The sequence below is a fragment of the Balaenoptera physalus genome (assembly GCF_965194825.1).
Source record: "Balaenoptera physalus genome assembly, chromosome: 10".
Lineage (NCBI taxonomy): Eukaryota > Metazoa > Chordata > Mammalia > Artiodactyla > Balaenopteridae > Balaenoptera > Balaenoptera physalus.
The window spans coordinates 11,695,380-11,712,915 of NC_138889.1; the positions used below are offsets into that span (position 1 = coordinate 11,695,380).

Genomic DNA, 17,536 nt, shown 5'->3' on the forward strand with positions numbered 1-17,536 from the left:
AGTGAGACAGCCACAACCAGATTGCAACAATAGAGGAAAACAGCACACGCCCCAGATTATGCTGCTCTGGTCTTGCAGGTCTTTCAGGTCTCGTCTTGGTGGGGCCTCTTGGGAATGGGGTCTGTCCCAAGAAGAGAGCTGACAAAGTCATATACAGTCATAGATAGTCTGAGCCAATAGGTGTCCTGGTGTTTTACAAAGAGCCACTAAGAATCTTACCACCATGCTGCCCCTGGCAAGTCTCACTGAGTAATGAAATCCTGACTCAAACCTGAAAATAACTCGAACCCACTGGCCTGCAAACAGTCCCACCTAACCAACATGGGATAACGTAAGTTCTGTTAAACTTGCCGTGGGTTGAGGAATATTTTGGGTGAAGTTATAAAAGACTCCTTTAAGCCATTGCAATATTTATGTCCCTGTCACCAGAGACAAACAAGACTGGAAATCTGCAAACTGGCTCCTTCTTATGAGTCAGCACTTGTCCACGTTAGGCCTCTACTTGCCAGCCATGTCGTGCTTAAGTTACAGTTTGTTTGTATATGTCATATGTCAACTCTTTAATCACAAGAGCATAAGTGCTAGGGACCAGGGCCAGATGCCAGGGTTGACATGGCCTGGTGGGAGACTGGCACTGACAAATAGCCTTGGGTGGCTCAGACCCAAGCTGGCCTGCTCTGGTTGCCTGAAATAGAGAGGAAATTTTGCTGTAGAGAGACTGCAGTAGACTCTGAAATGGAGAGGTGTCTGGTATGAGGAAAAGGGCTGTCTTGGGAGTCAGCAATAGCCGGTTATGTGATTTTGGATGAGGCACTTTGTCTTTCTTGGTCTTGATTTCTCTCTCTGAGAAATGAGAAGGTAGGCTAAGTCAGTAGTCCTCAGACTTTCCTCTGCAAAGCCCTGCAGTCCTCATGGAGGGTCCAGGAGCATCAGGCAGAACCTACCCAAATCCTTTCCAGCTCTGAGTCATGTGAGTTGGTAGGTCCCCAACATGTCTCTGCCTTTGGTTCTCAGTGTCATGGTAATCTCTTTGCAGTCCGCAGAAGTGTTCTCATTTGTGAGGCCTTTGATTTAGATTTTGGACTTCCTACAAGAGTCCTGTCTATACTCAGCACTGATAAAATTCTAGAGGATAAGAAGGCTTCGGAAAAACTTAGCTCTAATGCTGCCCTCAGGAATTCCATGAGCGTGGATCACGCATGTGGAAAATACTTACAAGAAGGGATATTAACAATACAAATGTGATAGCATCTATTGTATCTCCAGAGTACACCTCATCTTAAGAAAATGGATTGATTTTTGAACAACCAGCTGCAGAATTAATTTTAGTAAGCCAAACCAGAATTAACCTACTTCTTGAGAAATGCATTTATTTGGGTTCCTGGGCCATGAGCTGGAGTTACATAGCTTGTGCAACCACTAGACTTATCTTTGTCTCAGAATATTTCTTCTAAGCAGCCTAGAATCTTAGCACTTCATTTAAAAGAGATTGGCTTGTTTTCATTGTCTCCGTTGTGTTTATATACGTTTAAATTCTTTCTGTGGACCGCACTCGCAAGGATAGTTACTATCCTGATTTTCCCAGGGCGGTGGTCCTCCAGCAGGATGTACAGGTATACAGGTGCTGAAGTGCCTAGAGGCAAAGTTCAAAGTGGCTCTGTAACATACAACTTGTAAATACAATGGACCATTTCACAAAGGATTTCCCTTTGTAACACTGACAACAGCACCTTAAAGGCAGCGGGCATACTTGTTGAATGACTGAATGGCCATTCTTTTGTTTATTTGTTCCATGGAGTTGACCCCTTCACAGAGCTTTGTATGAATTACTGTTTTCTCCTTTGGAGAACTGAAATAAAGCTATGCTTTTCCTAATAACTAAACTCTCATTGTGATTCACTTAGCCAGCTGGGGCTTCATGGTTACCTGGCTTTGCAGATCAATCTTTTGGTAGAAGCTATGCACTGTCATTTTACTCTTCTGTTTCCTTGAAAGGGTCCCCCTCTTTGGCTCTTCCCCTTGAGCACAGAAGAATCATTCAACACAGAGGCTACTGACAAAAAGGGGCATTTTGGGTGTAAATAGGGGTAAGTCATGATTAGTTAATAGAAGCTTGATTCTCAAAAATCTAGGGGATTTTTTATCACACTCAATATGGTTTTCTATTGGATTGTGTCAGAATATGCAAGTTCATGTGCCCAAATTTTGAATTCGTTTAGATTTTTTTCTTATTACAAACAAAAACCTGATTGAAACATGACATTAGAAGGTTGATAAATTGGACTCTGCTTCCGATGGGCCTGAGAGCATCTCTAGAAAATAGTATTATGTTCCTAGGGAATTGGCATTTTAAAGCATGGTGTATGAGAAAGGTGGTTAGTAAACTATAAAAATTATGGGATTATAGGCTCTAGGGAATCTGTTCTGGAACTCAATGGGTAAATGGGTCCAAATCACTTAGCTAAGAAAAATATAGGTAAGATAGCATAAGACATGAGTGCAGACATACTGGGAGAAGGGAACAGAAGACTGGACTTTTTATCTCCTTGCTTGACCTTGAGCTTCTTTGGAATGATCATGTCCACTCATAAAGCAAGGACAGGAATATCTGTCTCTCACTTTTCAGTGATCTTTGGAGGTTTGTTGAAATGATGATGGGAACGTGATAATGTTAAGTGTCGTAGGTATACAGTGACTCATCATGATACGGCTATGGCAAAAGCATAGACATTGAAGTCACCCAGACCATTGTTCAAATCTCAAACCCTCCCACTTATTATGATACCTTGAGAAAGGTATTCAACTTTTCTGAGCCACAGAACTATGACATTACCTTTAAAATGGAGAGAATAAAGTTGTTGGGGTAAAAATGTAATGTAAATGTATAAGATACCGTACTTTACACAGTAGATATTCAAATCACGGTTCTTGTTATCATCGTCATCATATCACAGGCAAGAAATAAGAAGTCCATTTCCTAAGCATTCGTTTATTCAACAGGTGTTTTGAGTGTTCAGTGTGTACATTGGAAATTAGATATGATTTAATGTCAGCTTATGATGTCAGTGGAGACAAAATGAAATCATGTGAATGCACATACAGGGAATATGCTGCCCTTAAATAAAAAGTTAATGTTCATATCTGACCAACAAGATTTAAGTTGCACACAAATTGTTTTTGTTTGTTGTTGTGTTTGGTTTTAGATTTGTATAATAAATCATTCATATCCTTGCCCGTTCTTCCTTGTGATTAACAACATATTTGCAATATTGTCACATAGTAGATTAAAACTGGAACCTAGTTAATAAACTACGGGCTCCTTTTAGTGCCTAGGTATAGCGCATATAGACTTTAGATTTTGTTCTGGAGGAGATAGAAGCCATTTGAAAATTTTGAGCAGAGGAGTACCATGAGCTGACTGTATTTGCAGAGACTTATTCTGCCTCTCCGTGGAGAAGAGATGGTTAAGGGGCAAGGGTGAAGGCAGGGACACCTTCGGATGGTCATTGCAGTGATAAAGGGTAAACATGGTAGTGATTTGGTCTTGAGTGGCAGTGGTAGGAGGCGGTGATACACGGTCAGATTCTGAATCTGATTTGGAGGTAGAACTATAGAATTTGCTGGTGGATTGTAGTGTGATGTGAGAAAAAGAACTCAAAGACTCAAGCCTGAGTCCGGAGATTTTGGACTGAGCGATGGGAAGAATGACGTTTCCACTTAATGGAGATGAAGGAGACTAGGAGCAAGTGGGACCATTTTCAGTGAAGATGCAGGGTTGACAATTGGATGTTTGAATCTAGACTTTAGGGGAAATGTTGAAGCAGGACATAGAAATTTGACAATCATTGGAGTTTAGATGGTATTCAGTGTCAAAGGACTAGATCACCAGAGACTGAATGTAGAGAGAAAAGAAGGTGAAGCCCCAAGACTGAACCCTAGAGCCCGTCATTGCTTAGAGGTCAAGAAGGTGAGAAGGAACCAGCAAAGGAGAACAAAAGGCAGACTGATGGGGACATAGAAAACAAACTTATGGTTACAAAAGGGGAAGTGGGGGGAGGGATAAATTAGGAGGTTGGGATTAATAGATACACAGTACTATATAAAAAGTAGATAACCAACAAGGACCTACTGTATAGCACAGGGAACTATACTCAATATTTTGTAATAACCTATAAAGGAAAAGAATCTGAAAAAGAATATGTATATATAAAACTGAATCATTTTGCTGTACACCTGAAACTAACACAACATTGTAAACCAACTCTACTTTAATTAAAAAATGCAAAACAGAATTAAAAAGGCAGACTGACGGGAAGGAGGAGAACTTGAAGAGAGATTGGTGCATCAGAAACGCGAAAGGCAGTGAAAAAGTAAGATGCGTTTAAGGAGACAAAGTGGCCACCTGTGTGTCAAACGCTGCTAATAAGCTAAATAAGATGAAGACTGAGAACTGATTTTTGGATTTGGCAAAGTGAAGGTTCCGTGCTAACCTCGGCAAAAGCTGTGATGCCGGAAAGATTGGCAAGGTGACCTGATTGGAACGTGTTCAGAATAAAAGAGGAAGAGAAATAGAGACAGTGAGAATAGACATCTTTGCTATGAAGGGCAAGAAAGTAATGGGGGAGGAGGGGAGAATGATTCAAAGAAAATGTAGGGTCTAAGCAGGCGTGATATTAATAAATATGATGCAGGCTCTGATGGATCAGACTGGAGGCTGGCTGTAGGTCTGGAGCAGACTTGGTGGGCCTTCTGATCCAGACTTTAACCCTTCGGTTGCTGGACTATGGAATGTCCAGGAGGTCCCAGCGGAGAGGTTGGGTTGGAAAAGTAGGCGAGGGGGTACTTGGGAAGCTCAGGGTAGTGGGTGTTTATCAGCAGGTCCAGAAGTGTTTCGGTATGTTCATAATCAGGATGGTAGTACCAGTGTGTTCCAGCTGAACATCTGCCTTGGATCCATAAAGAATTTTTTTTTCTTTATTATCTTCATTTTTCAAGTTGAGGATATTGCAGCATATTTCCATGATGCTGAGAATGACCAAAAAAGAGGGAAAATTGGAAAATGTGATGATGTCAGAGAGCAAGGTGAGAATTACAGGACCTCCTTGAGTTGGGGAGCAAGGATGGGGCTAGTGCATAAACGATAGGGTTGGTTTTGATTGAAACACAATCTCTTTGTTCCTTAGGACAGGAAGGCACACAGAGGAGAGGGCCACAGACATACGTTAGCTGCCAAGTGGTGGTGGAGGGCGTGTGGGATTTCTTTCACGGTTGCTTCTATTTTTCTGTGAGAGAGGAAATTTATTGACACCTCACATTTTTCTCTTCCTCAGAATGACTATGTACCTACACTTTATCTGAGATTTATGTAGAATTCTGGGGAATCCTGGTTACTAGACCAACTTTTGATTCAGAATCTGCATCTCCCACTAAGACACATCAAACCGCGGAACTTTGGTCCTCTCATTCCAATGGATGATGATTAGAGCCCAGTTTCCTTTAGAGCCAGTTTGTTTGGAATATGATGAACCCTGGCTGTCTAGTGCCCTGCTTTGCTGTGGAGTGGCCCAGAAAGGAAGCATTTCGTGCCTGCCACAGTGATGTATCCAGGGCCACCCCTGAACCTGACTCAAAGTAGGTAGGTGTTCAATAAATATTTGTTGAATGACTACAGGAAGGAAGGAAGGAAGCAAGGAAGCAAGAAGATAATATTCAGTTTGCATCAAGAAAAGGCACTGCTAATCCAGCCTAGTAACATATGTTTCTGCTCAGGAGATTTACATCTTGTTTACAACTAATTCCTGCGTGGCATGTTTGGCGTTCCAAGATTTTTGCCTAGACCCAGGAATACATCCAGAGTGGCTGAAGGATGGCAAAGCTTGATTGCTTGTCTCTCCCTCTACCTCTGAAGTTAGTCTGATGCTCTCTGAGCGCAAAGACACAGACAGGGTGGAGGTTAATGCAAATTTAGCCAGGAGTCTAGTGCCACTTCACAAAATATTGATTAGGTGTCTGATTTGCTCTCCCCTGACAATGGGCCAAAGGAATGAACCAATGAGGTGGGCTCAACTCCAGCTCGTCATGGTCATTCGATAAAGCCAGACAGCCAATGAGCAGCTGCTACCTTTTGATTGGGTGAGAGGCCAGAGAGGGGGGAAACCATCTTAGCAACAGCAGGAAGGATTGCACACGCCCTTGCACACACGCGCAAACACAGACCTGATGCCTTACCACCCTGCTGCAGGGAACGGTTGCTGATTGTGTCTCTTAAGGCTTTTGTTCAGCCACAGTCCTGGCTTCCAAAGGACCAGTTTCTTTTCACAGGCCACACTGCTCACCTGGTCTGTCGGCTCATAATCCCTTTTTAATGGAATGAAGGGGCGACCTTCCTCTCTCTGCCCCCCTCCCACGCACATCTTATTAAGAGCCAACTTTGATCTGCAGGTAAACGGCGCAGGCTTTGTTCTCAAAATGGGCTGTTCTGACCCCTGTCGGGGAGCCGACCCCACCACTGCCCTTCCCGACACCACATGCAGATGGGGAGAGGGAGGTGGCGTGGAGGCCAGGCCCACTGCCCACCTGTTGTTTCCTGTGCTTTCTGGAAGAACCGTAGAAGGGGTTTCCCCAAGCCAGCGCAGGCTTCTGTGTCGCTGTTATTTTCCGTACAGGCTTCCCCTTCATTGTTCCCTGGCCTTCACAGCCAGGGCCCAGGAAAGCTTTCCTGTTTTCGGCGTGACACTTGGCAATGCCTTTCGTAGCCACTGGGTTCCCAACATTTAACATTGTCATTTCAAAGGCTCCCGTCTTCTGGTCTCCACTGGCTTTTTATGTTTTCTGAGCAGCTGCCCTTATTCCCCAGGTGCCGGGGCCTTGGGGGCTGCCTGCCAACCCTTGGTTTCCCCAGATTAGTAGCTGCCGTGGCCTCCTCGTCTCCCTTCTGTCCCCCCCCCCCCACCTCATATCCTGGCTCTGAGTTTATTTTGAGGCCAGGGGTGACGGGGGGCGGTAACTGGGGGGCTGCACACGGGTTCCCAACATCTTTCTTTCCTCCGAGGACTTTGCCGCCTTGCTCTGACAGCTGCTTTCAGCATGAGTCTTCGATCCAGGAGCATCTGTCCGTGGATTACCCAGTCCCGCTGGTGGCTCCTCGTGTTCCCTGCTGACAGCCATAGTTCCGTCTGCGTAGGAAAGCCTATCAGGTGGGACGGACTTCACTGGAAGCGGTGTGTGGCTGTAGTTTGTACCAGAGAAAAAGGAAGTTGAGATCATGTCATAGGAATTTTCCAGTCCAAGAAGGATTATTGTCTAGGAAATGGTAGCCAGCTGTTTTCCATCTTCTTGCCTAGCAAACAAAGGGGAATGGCCTGAAATGGAAGCAAGGGAGAATTAAGACAGACATGAAGAACTCGTTTCTGAATGTTAGGCTTAACAGAACCTGGAAGATGTTACCAAGTACACATTTGGAATTACTTTCCGAGTGAGGTATGATCCCCGCCCACTGGAGTTGTGTTCAGGTGTCTCCTCTTACAGGTGCCGTGGGATGGACGTGATGACCTCCAGAGCAGCACAGCTGGGCTTTGGAGTTAGACTGGCCTAGACTTCAGTTGCAGCTTTGCAGCAGCCCCATAATGTGGTGTTAGCAAACTTCTTAACTTCACTGAGCCTTTTACAGAAATCTGTACGATGGAAGTCACAATATCAACCATACCGTTTTAAATAAAACCGTGTACGTAAGGCGCCTCGCTTAGGGCTTACCATGTAATAAGCATTCAAAACTGTTGACTCTTCCTCCCAATTCTAGAATTCCCAGAGCTTCATTCCATCAGTGGACCTACGGATACAGTAGGTCAATAATTTATTTATTATTTATTAGTAGGTCAATTATTTATTAATCAATTTTAAAAATTGAGCATCTCCCTGGAGCCTAGCTTCATGAGATCTGCCCATGGTTTCTGCCCATGACAATTTATGTTTTAGGCCAGAGAAGAAGCCAAACAAGTGATATAACAGGGCATCCGTGTGGCAAGGCAAAGCTAATCCCACTTGTACAGAGTCAGTGAGTGTAATAGGAATGGGCTGTCTACCCCGGGTTAGAATCATCCAAGAAGACATTGCAGGAAGGTTGGGTTTTAGTTCAGAAACTATCATTTATGTCCTTTGACTCTGTTTTCTTAGCTGTAAAATGGACACAATAATAGGATTAAATGGTATTGGAAGCAGATGAAATGCTGCAGGCACGTTTGACTGCGAAACTCATGCTTTAACCAACACACACACACACACACACACGGCCCTCGTCACAAGACATCCAATCAAATATTTTTAATGTGTCAAATGAATTGGTAAAAGTGATAGCTATGAATGACAGCTGGACGGAATTAATCCTGTGCTGCCGAGGAGCTCCACGACAGTGACCTTCGGTGTCCTCCCTCCCAAGCAGCCGCATAGAGACACGTCTCCCTCTGTGGATTGTGATTCACACATACGCATTTTCCCTTTTATCTCCCCATTTGCATGCTCATATTAGACATGGATTTGGTTGGACCTGCGTCTGTTGAGACGGCCAGCCAATAACAGAAGCCCCATGGGGACGAATGCCGTCTGGTTTCGGGAGTGGGTCTAGCGAGTGAGGTCTAGGTCAGGAAGCTATTAGCCGCAGAGATGGGGAATATATTCAGCTGTCATCACTTTTTAATTAAAATAGCCTGGTGGCACTTGCATCCCCCCACTCTGTCGCTCTCCACCCTCTCCCTGGCACTGGGTCCTCCCGCAAAACAGGACAAGTATCTTCTCCCTGGTCCAGGGTCTCTGGGGCTTGTTCAGAGACCATGAGAACCCTGACCTTTAGGAGGAAACAGGCACAGTCTGTGTTCTCTCCCCAGCTCCACCTTTTGTAATGGCAGGGTGGTGAGAACATGTATAGCATGGAAATCTGAAAATGCTACAGACCAGGGCTCTTCCCTCCCTGGAGAGTGACACGTTAAACATGGACCGTCACACCCCTAGAAGAGACTTGGGGTAAATTCCCAGCTGGTAATTCCTGAGATGACTATCATAACATGGGATTTTCCATACTCTAGATTTCCTTTTTCATTTTCTATCACGTGAAATCCACTTGTTTCATTGCTTAGATGGAATGGAAACTTGAGAAACAAGATGGGCTCATTATTAGAGCCTGCTCAGCTGACCTAAGTTAAAATCCCTGCTCCTTGATTGCTTGTCACATGCTTTGAACTTTTTACTTAACTATTGTAAGCCTTGGTTTTCTCATCTGTAAAATGGGGCTAATAATAGCATCCACTACTTAAGGTCATTGTGAACATTCAATGTAATCTTTCACTAAAGCACTGAGTGTGGTACCTGCATGAAACAATCGTGCCATAAGTGGAGGCTGTCTTATGAGTCAGTATTTATCATTCTGGTTCGGGAACACAATAAAAAATTGATCAGGGGTAGACTAGCCATGTTTGATTAGGCTTGTCATGAATGTAGAAGTTTATAAGGACATTATTTGACACAGTTGTCTGAACCATGTAACAGAGAAGTGTATGAATAGGGTGCCACAGCACTTAATTAAAATGTTTCATTTATTACCCTGGTGTTTTCTGCATTTAAAGATACTGTGCACAGCAAAACGTAGCACAGTCCCCACTCTCTCAAATTGGCATAATACGCAAATTATATCTTCAGCACTTATATCAATATGCAAATAAAGCATCAACATAGTTGCAGCTTCATCAACACAAAGCATTTATTTTGTGCCTATTTTCCATAGGTGCACCAGAACAAAATGATTTTGGACAAATCCAGCTCCTACTCTTTTGGAGTTCATGGTATATAAGAGATAATACAGGCAAACCTTGTTTTAGTGCGCTTCACTTTATTGCGCCTCGCAGATAGATTTTTTTTTTTACAAATGGAAGGTTTTACAACCCTGCGTTGTCAGATGATGGTTAGCATTTTTTAGCAAGAAAGTATTGTTTAATTAAGGGATGTACATTTTTTTTTAGACATAATGTTATTGCACACAACAGATTATAGGATAGTATAAACATAACTTTTATAGGTGCTGGGAAACAAAAGAATTTTTGTGAATTACTTTATTGTGATATTCGCTTTATTGCATTGCTCTGGAATTGAACCCACAGTATCTCAGAGGTATGCCTGATACTGAGATCTAGCATAGGTGGAAAGACAGATCGGAGATTCTGAAGGCAGAATAAAAATTTTTGCACCAGGAGCTAACTCATAGAAAGGTGAAGTTTCTTATCTGTGTGGTGAGATAGAAATTCGTTTTAGGTGAGCGTGAGTAAGCCTCTTTGGAATCTTGTACACAGGCCAATAGGCTTTGATTAAAGTCTGTTGCCTAGGTTGACAAATTGTAAATTGTTTTTCTTTGAAGTGCAGTTTTCTTCTTCACGGTGAGCCATGAGGGGCCAGTTGAGCAGAGACCAGTGGCAAAGCTCACCCAGCATTTACCAGTCTGTTCTCAGAAGCCACCCCACCCCCGTTTCACTGGTTCCAGTGGTAGCTTTAGATTTAGTGGTTCTCCACAAGGCTCTTCTGTGTGATGAGTCTCCACACTCTCGAGATAACTACCCTCAAGTCACCCTGCATTGGAATCACCTGGGGTGCTTATGAAAATGAAGATTCCTAGGCCAGAGTCCAGTATGCTAAGTCAGGGGGGTGGGACCTAGGAAGTCTGCGTTTGATCGTGGGCCTCGGATCACTGCTCCCCACACCAAACCACTGCTCTAGATCCTACCCTTTCAACATTCATCCTATCCCAGGCCTCCTTATTACTTGTGCTGCCGCTGCCTTAGTTCATGCGTCTAGCCTGGCTACTACAGTCCTCTCTTCATTGGCCTCCTACTTATCCTCTTGACTAGTAATAGTAAGCTAAATAAAATTCAAATCTTACAGTGTCAGATCCTATATAAGATCCTACAATCAGCCACTGTTTTCTATAGGATGACTTCGTCTCTTTTCTAGGACAAGTAAGGCTCTCGCCAGCCTTGCCTCCTGCCTCATCCCCTGGGTACCCCTTATATGCTGCAGCCACGCTAAAGGCGGGTCTCTGAATACACTCTGCGTCAGGGGTCCGGGCCCTTGCTCGTCTTCTGGCATCCGGCTAGAATGACCCCCCATCACCCCGCCCCCCCACCGCCCCTTATTCCGCTCCTGGCTCTCTGACAAATACCTACTTTAACACAACTGCTCAAGTCACCTCTTCTGAGATGACTTTTCTGTCCTTTTCCCTTTTCGTGCCTGCATTCTCCCTCCCGTCTGTATTTGCTTTGACGATAGCACTTACAGCACTCCACTGCAGTATTAGTTGACAAGTCTGTCACTCCCTTGAAAGCACAGCCCATGTCTTTCTCCTCTTAGTATCTCAAGGAACATATTAATGTTTTCCAGAATAAATGAATGAACCCATGAATTGTACAACATGGAACCTAAATTTATTCCCAGACTAAATTTGCAGCCCAAGAGTTGGCCACATTATCCTTCTTTTCATGATGTGTATCTTATCAAGAGTTTTGAAGATCACAAGCAAAATGAAACAACTTGGAGTTTCCCACATGTGAGTGGGCTCAATCCAGTCTGACTAACACATTCTAAAGCCCACAGAGTGTTCCTTCCCTTCATGATGTGGAGATAAAAATAGGGAGAATGAAATAAATGAAACCAGTGTCTTTGTTATGTAAACCACAGGGTAAATTGGGGTAAATGAGCAATCTTTATGGCAAATGTAACTGATCTTTCTGGAGAGTTATTTTATTTAATTGATTAATTTAATTGCCTAGCAAATGAAATCTGAAAATACCATCCCTGAGAAGACTTACTTGCAGCAAATCCCTTCTCTTCTCTAAACCTCATTGATTCCAGTTAATTTCCCATCATTCCTCCTCTCTGTCTACAGTGTGATTTGAGCATTTCACGTTTTCTTTCAAGGCTGAAGTTCAAAGATCGGACACAAAGAGTTGAAGATTTTCAATTCTACTGTCTAAGGCATTTCAAGAATCAGTGGTTGCTCTCATGTGTTGCTGGTGGGGATGTGAAATGGAATAGCCACTTTGGAAAAGAGTTTGGCAGTTGCTTAAAATGTGAAATGGAAATTGAGTATGAGACTTCTCCTCTTCACCCCTAAGAATTTACCCAAGACAAATGAAAGGACGTGTACACGTAAAGACTTTGTACGTGAATATTCACAGCAGCAAAACCATAATACCCCCAAAGTGGAAACAACCCAAATGTTCATGAATTGGTGAATGGAGAAACAAAATGTGGTATATCATACAGTGGAATACTAGTCAACAGTAAAAAGAAATGGAATACCAATGCATTCTACAACATAGATGAGCCTCAAAAATATGCTAAGAGAAAGAAGACAGTCACAGAGGTATTTATACTGTGTAATGCCATTTATATGAAATGTCCAGAGAAAGCAAATTTATAGAGACAAGAAGCAGAGTGGTGGTTGCATAGGATTGGCGGGGTAGGAGAGGAAGCTGCAACTGGAGGAAACTTGGGGGGTGATTGAAATGTCTGAAAACTGGGTTGCGGTTACAGTTGTCCAACTCCCTACATTTACATATAATCATTAAACTGTACAGTTACAATGGGTGGATTCTGTGGTGTGCAAATGACACCTGAATAGAGCTGTAAAAATGGTTGACACTGGCACTTTGCTACCTTCGTATTTTTATTATAGTGGTGGTACACTTTCAGAAACCTTTCCCAGGTAATATGTTTTAAAAGTCTTTAATCACAGCATCTAGATTTTAAGTTGGTTTCTTTCCTTTTCTATGAACTCCTGAGACCCTTCACCTTTATACCAGTGGAGACATATTCAGACTGTAAAAACTTTCTTCTCTATCAAACTAATTAAGCTCTGATGACATCAGCTGTATTTGCAGTGCACCTGATTAAGGCCATGATACTAATTAAATTCTTGAATGATTAAAAATGCAAATTACCAGACTGGGTTGAGCAACAGGCCTTGCTTCTTGGCTCCAAAACAGTAGGGAACAACAAGCCTCATCTCAGGTGATGGAGCTCTCACGTCTAACCTGAGTCGAATGAGGCAATATTAACTGTGAATGACTAAGATTTACCTACTTTTTATGGGGCGATATTTCATTTATAGAGGCAACGCATTTCTAGGTGGCTCATACCTTTGTGAGTACACGGAGAAGTGTTGTATTGGGATGGAAGGACCCCCAAGCTTTGGAGTTAGAACTGAGTTCAGATGCTGCCTCTGTCACTTACCAGTGGTGTGATCTTTGGCTAATTATTTAATTTCTCTGAGCATGTATATCTTTATAACAGGGAATTTGATTATCTAGCTTGAAGAGCTTGGGGGCTAATTAAATGAGATCACTTATGTCACTGGGCCTAGCATATAGGGAGCATTTAATAAGTGGGACCATGGGGTAGTTTAGATAATAAGCTCTTGGTTCATTCAACAAATATTAACTGAGTGCCTACCATTCATTTACTCCTTCAATTTATTATTTTATTATTATTTTTTTATTTGGCTGCATCGGGTCTTAGTTGCGGCACGTGGGATCTTCACTGCGGCACACGGGCTTCTCTAGTTGCGGCACGTGGGCTTCTCTAGTTGTGGTGCGTGGGCTCCAGAGCACGTGGGCTCGGCAGTTGCAGTGCACAGGCTCAGTAGTTGTGGCGCGCGGACTTAGTTGCCCTGCTTCATGTGGGATCTTAGTTCCCCGAACAGGGATCGAACCTGCATCCCCTGAATTGGAAGGTGGATTCTTAACCACTGGACCACCAGGGAAGTCCCTGTTCCTTCAATTTAGAAAATATTTATTGAACACCTGCTATCTTTCTGGTAGTATTCTTAGTGTTCAGGATCCATAAATGAATTTAAAAAGACAAATTCGCACCATAGCAAAGCCTACTTAGAAAATATCTATAAACATAATAAATAATTAAATTCTATGATATGTGGCAAAGTGCTATGTCCTATGGCAAGAAACAGAGGAGGATGGGGGGGGACCTAGAGTGATGGGGGTGAGGGAAAGGATGGATTGCAATTTAGGGTGATGAGGGGAGGGCTCAGTGAGCAGGTAAAAAATGAGCAAAGCCTTGGAGGAGGTGTGGGAGCTGGGCATCACCCAGCAGCTCTAGGGGGGAGCCTTGTAGGCTGAGTAAACAGCCAGCATACAGGGCCCCCAAGTGTCATGTTCTGGACACCTTCAAGGAGTACTGGGAGGCCAGTTACCATGCCAGACACTAGATGCACATGGTAACCCAGTGGTCAGAAGTGAGTTCAAATTCTGTCTCTGTCACTTGCCGGTTTGGTCATCTTTGGCTAATCTTTTAATTTCCTTGAGCTTGTATCGGTTCATCTATAAAATGAGATTTGAATTCTGTTTCAAAGGATTATCTGTCCCAAAGTTTTGTAACGGTCGTTTACCCCAGTCACCTCTGAAGCTGCAGTTTGTAAATGGTGCTTGAGCAGAACGGGAACCATGGTTTTATTCGTGTCTGGCTCTGATCCACTTAGTCACGTAAATAAAGCATCCTGACACGGAGCCTATTCCAGTCCTTCGGCCTGGTTGGTGGGGCAGTTAGGAGATGAGACCGGCTGAAATAGAAGGACCATTCTGAAATGTAAAAAGGAATGAGAGAGAGAGAGAGCATTAATTTATTCATTCAACCAATAGATAATGGAGCTTCCGCTATGTTGCGGGCACTTATTGCTTGGAGAAGAACAACGTGGAGTGTGGTAAAGCGTTTTATATACTGGGAGGATAATACATTTTATACATATGTAAATGTGTGTCTGTGTGTGCATGTGCCTGTGCAGTTTCTCTCAGAATCAACCATGTGCCAAAGGTGACTCAGACATTGATGGAAGCTTTATCAGGGACTTCCAGTGAACTGTGGGTTGGGGGTTGAGAGAACAAGGAAAGGACATGGGAGCTCCTTCAACTTCAATACTGGCCTTCTCAGATGTTTCTCTCCTTCTCTCTCGCTGGCTGTGAACTGTATCCTGGAAAGAACACCGGATTGAGTCAGAAGACCTTGGTTCCACAATCAGCCCTTCAGGTTTTAGCTGTGTGACTTGGGCTTGTCATGTGACTCCTCTGAGCTTTATTTTTCTCATTTATGCAATGGCAATAAAACTTCTACGTCACCTGCCACCCAAATGTCAAAGGTCAAATGAGGAAATGCATTTGAAATCATTTGATAAACTATAAAACTAAACATGAGTTGAAGGAGGTGCAGGTCGTTGTTGGAGAAGGAGGCTGATAGGACATGGGGATGGGCAGTTATCTGTTGTAGGAAAGAATGGTTTTGGCATTTCTCCAAAGAGTAGACATTTGGTGCTAATTTATGCACATTAGTTAATTCTGCTTTGCTGGGGGGCTCAGATGGGACTCCCTGATGGATGTGCCGTCCATGAAAGAATCATGGAAGCCACATGGCTCAAAACTGTGATCCTTTCAGGGATGGAACTAGAGAGACAGGCTCTTGAGAGGCACAGGCTTGGCTGACAATTTCAAAACCGTTTGCTCAGTGATACCCTGCTGAACCCTGGGCAGTGGGATGAGTAGAGAAAACACTTTTGTCCTAAAAACTGTTAGGTTCATTTTCCACCCCGCTCCCCAGTTATCTAGGTTTTACATTCCAGGCATGTAGGGATACAGTCACCCAGTGGTAACTGGTGATGCTGGGCCCTTCTTTCCAAGCTCTGAAACCATCTGGGCTGGCGGAGAGCGAGAAGGGAGAAGGCAGCATACTTTTCAGGAGGCGAAAAACACTCTCAAGAGTCAAACTTGAGGCAAGTTCTTGGAGCAAATAGAGTTATTCAGGGGAAAGGCAGCCAGATGCTCTGTAAAAGCATGTGTCTGGTTATAGCATGAATTGAGGATGGGCAAGAAAGAATCACTGACTCTTAAGAATTGTTGAATCTCATCATGGGCGAGACTCAGGTGACCCACAGATGCCCTTGTATCTCTGTTTATGTGTTGGTCTCACTCTCCACACAGTAAGCTCCCAACTAGGACCAAGTTTTTTGCATTTTTTTTCTATCTGTAGTGGTTGTGCCGGTGCTTGTCATTTCACAGTTGCTCCCAATATATGATGGAGTGGGATGGTACACTGGCCCTTTCCACACACCAAGGCTGGCTAAGGAAGGAGGGCGACCCCTGAGTCTTCTGCGGGGAACTTACCTCAGTGTTTCATAATCCTTAATATTTGGGGAGGATTCTGATTTGGTTAAAAGATAAAAATACTTCTCTTCTTCAGTACCTGTTCATTTTCACTATGCTTGTAGCACCAACAGTGGGCTGGAAATGGACCAGAATGATCTCATTTCTAAGGCAGAGCTTCCCAGGGGCGCTGTGACAGGCTTGGAGTGGCTGGGATAGTTTACAAGGCATTTATCCGAGATATGGATGGTTGAAAGTTTCTTATAGTGGGAAAGTATATAAAAGCAGTTTTGATAACTAATTAGAAATTTTTAACTCTATTTGAACATTCATTGTATGGCTTCATCTGTAAACTTGCTGACTTCCGTAACGACTATTTGGGTGTCTAAAACCCTGTGAATAGCCCCCTCACCCGCTCCCCGCCACACACACACACCAGAGTGTCCTGGGAAGCTACATGCAATTCACTTTCCTCGGATCATCCTGTTAAAATGTCCTGGTATTAGTTTGATTATTTTTTAGTCATGATTTTTTTTTTTTTTTTACCATCAGTGATGTTCTTTGCTTTGCCTGCCCTATAAAGTGTTAGATTTTTTTCCTGATTTCATTTGCTCTAATATTTTATATTTTGTCTAATAATATAGAAGGCATATGTGATTTTAATCATTACTTTCTTTTTTTTTTTTTTTTTCGGCTGTGCCATGTGGCTTGTGGGATCTCAGTTCCCCGACCAAGGATCGAACCCAGGCCACGGCAGTGAAAGTGCGGAGTCCTAACCACTTGACTGCCAGGGAATTCCCTAATCATTACATTTTAAAAGCAGATATTAGATGTTTCTAAATAGAAAATGATTTATTTTACTGGGAGAGTTTATACAAAGTCCATATTTAGTATCTTCTGTAACATTTGCTAATTTAAAAAGTAAGTAATGAAATTTAATTTTATTACTAAGTCTCAAATAGAATCTCCCCGATTTTTTCCAAGGTATCCCAAATATGCAATTGTTATAGCTTCCTGTGTGTGATGATATAAAAAAGTTAGGGCAACATTGCCATAAATTATTCTTGTTGCAATTTTTCACCCTGGGAGATGGGGTGTAAGTGGAAAGAATGTTAATCTTGGTGGAAAGGATTTGTTAGAGAAATCCAAGATGTTGCTATTTTTGCTTTTAAAGTTCCATTTGCTAAAATAGTGAAATAAGGAGGGCATGTTGAGCTTGAAGATATTTCACAATGCTGGACACTGTCTGATGGGGTTGGCTGTGTTTCTGCAGGTTCATACCTTGCCAGCTGCATCTCCCTTGCTTCTTCCAGGACAGAATGGGTTGAAAGAACCAGCAGGAACTGACAAGGTAA

At 43.1% G+C, this 17,536-nt stretch overlaps 1 long non-coding RNA gene across 18 annotated transcripts in view; it reads left to right on the forward strand.

Moving 5' to 3' along the window:
* Positions 1–17,536, forward strand: part of LOC309637018 — a 277,223-nt gene that overhangs the window by 133,802 nt on the left and 125,885 nt on the right. For 17 of the 18 annotated variants that reach the window (XR_014250343.1, XR_014250344.1, XR_014250345.1 and 14 more), the window contains exon 3: positions 17,455–17,532. The exons of the other annotated variant lie outside the window; for it this stretch is intronic. This is a non-coding gene — a long non-coding RNA (uncharacterized lncRNA). The remainder of the gene's footprint in view (positions 1–17,454; positions 17,533–17,536) is intronic. 18 annotated transcript variants of the gene reach the window in all.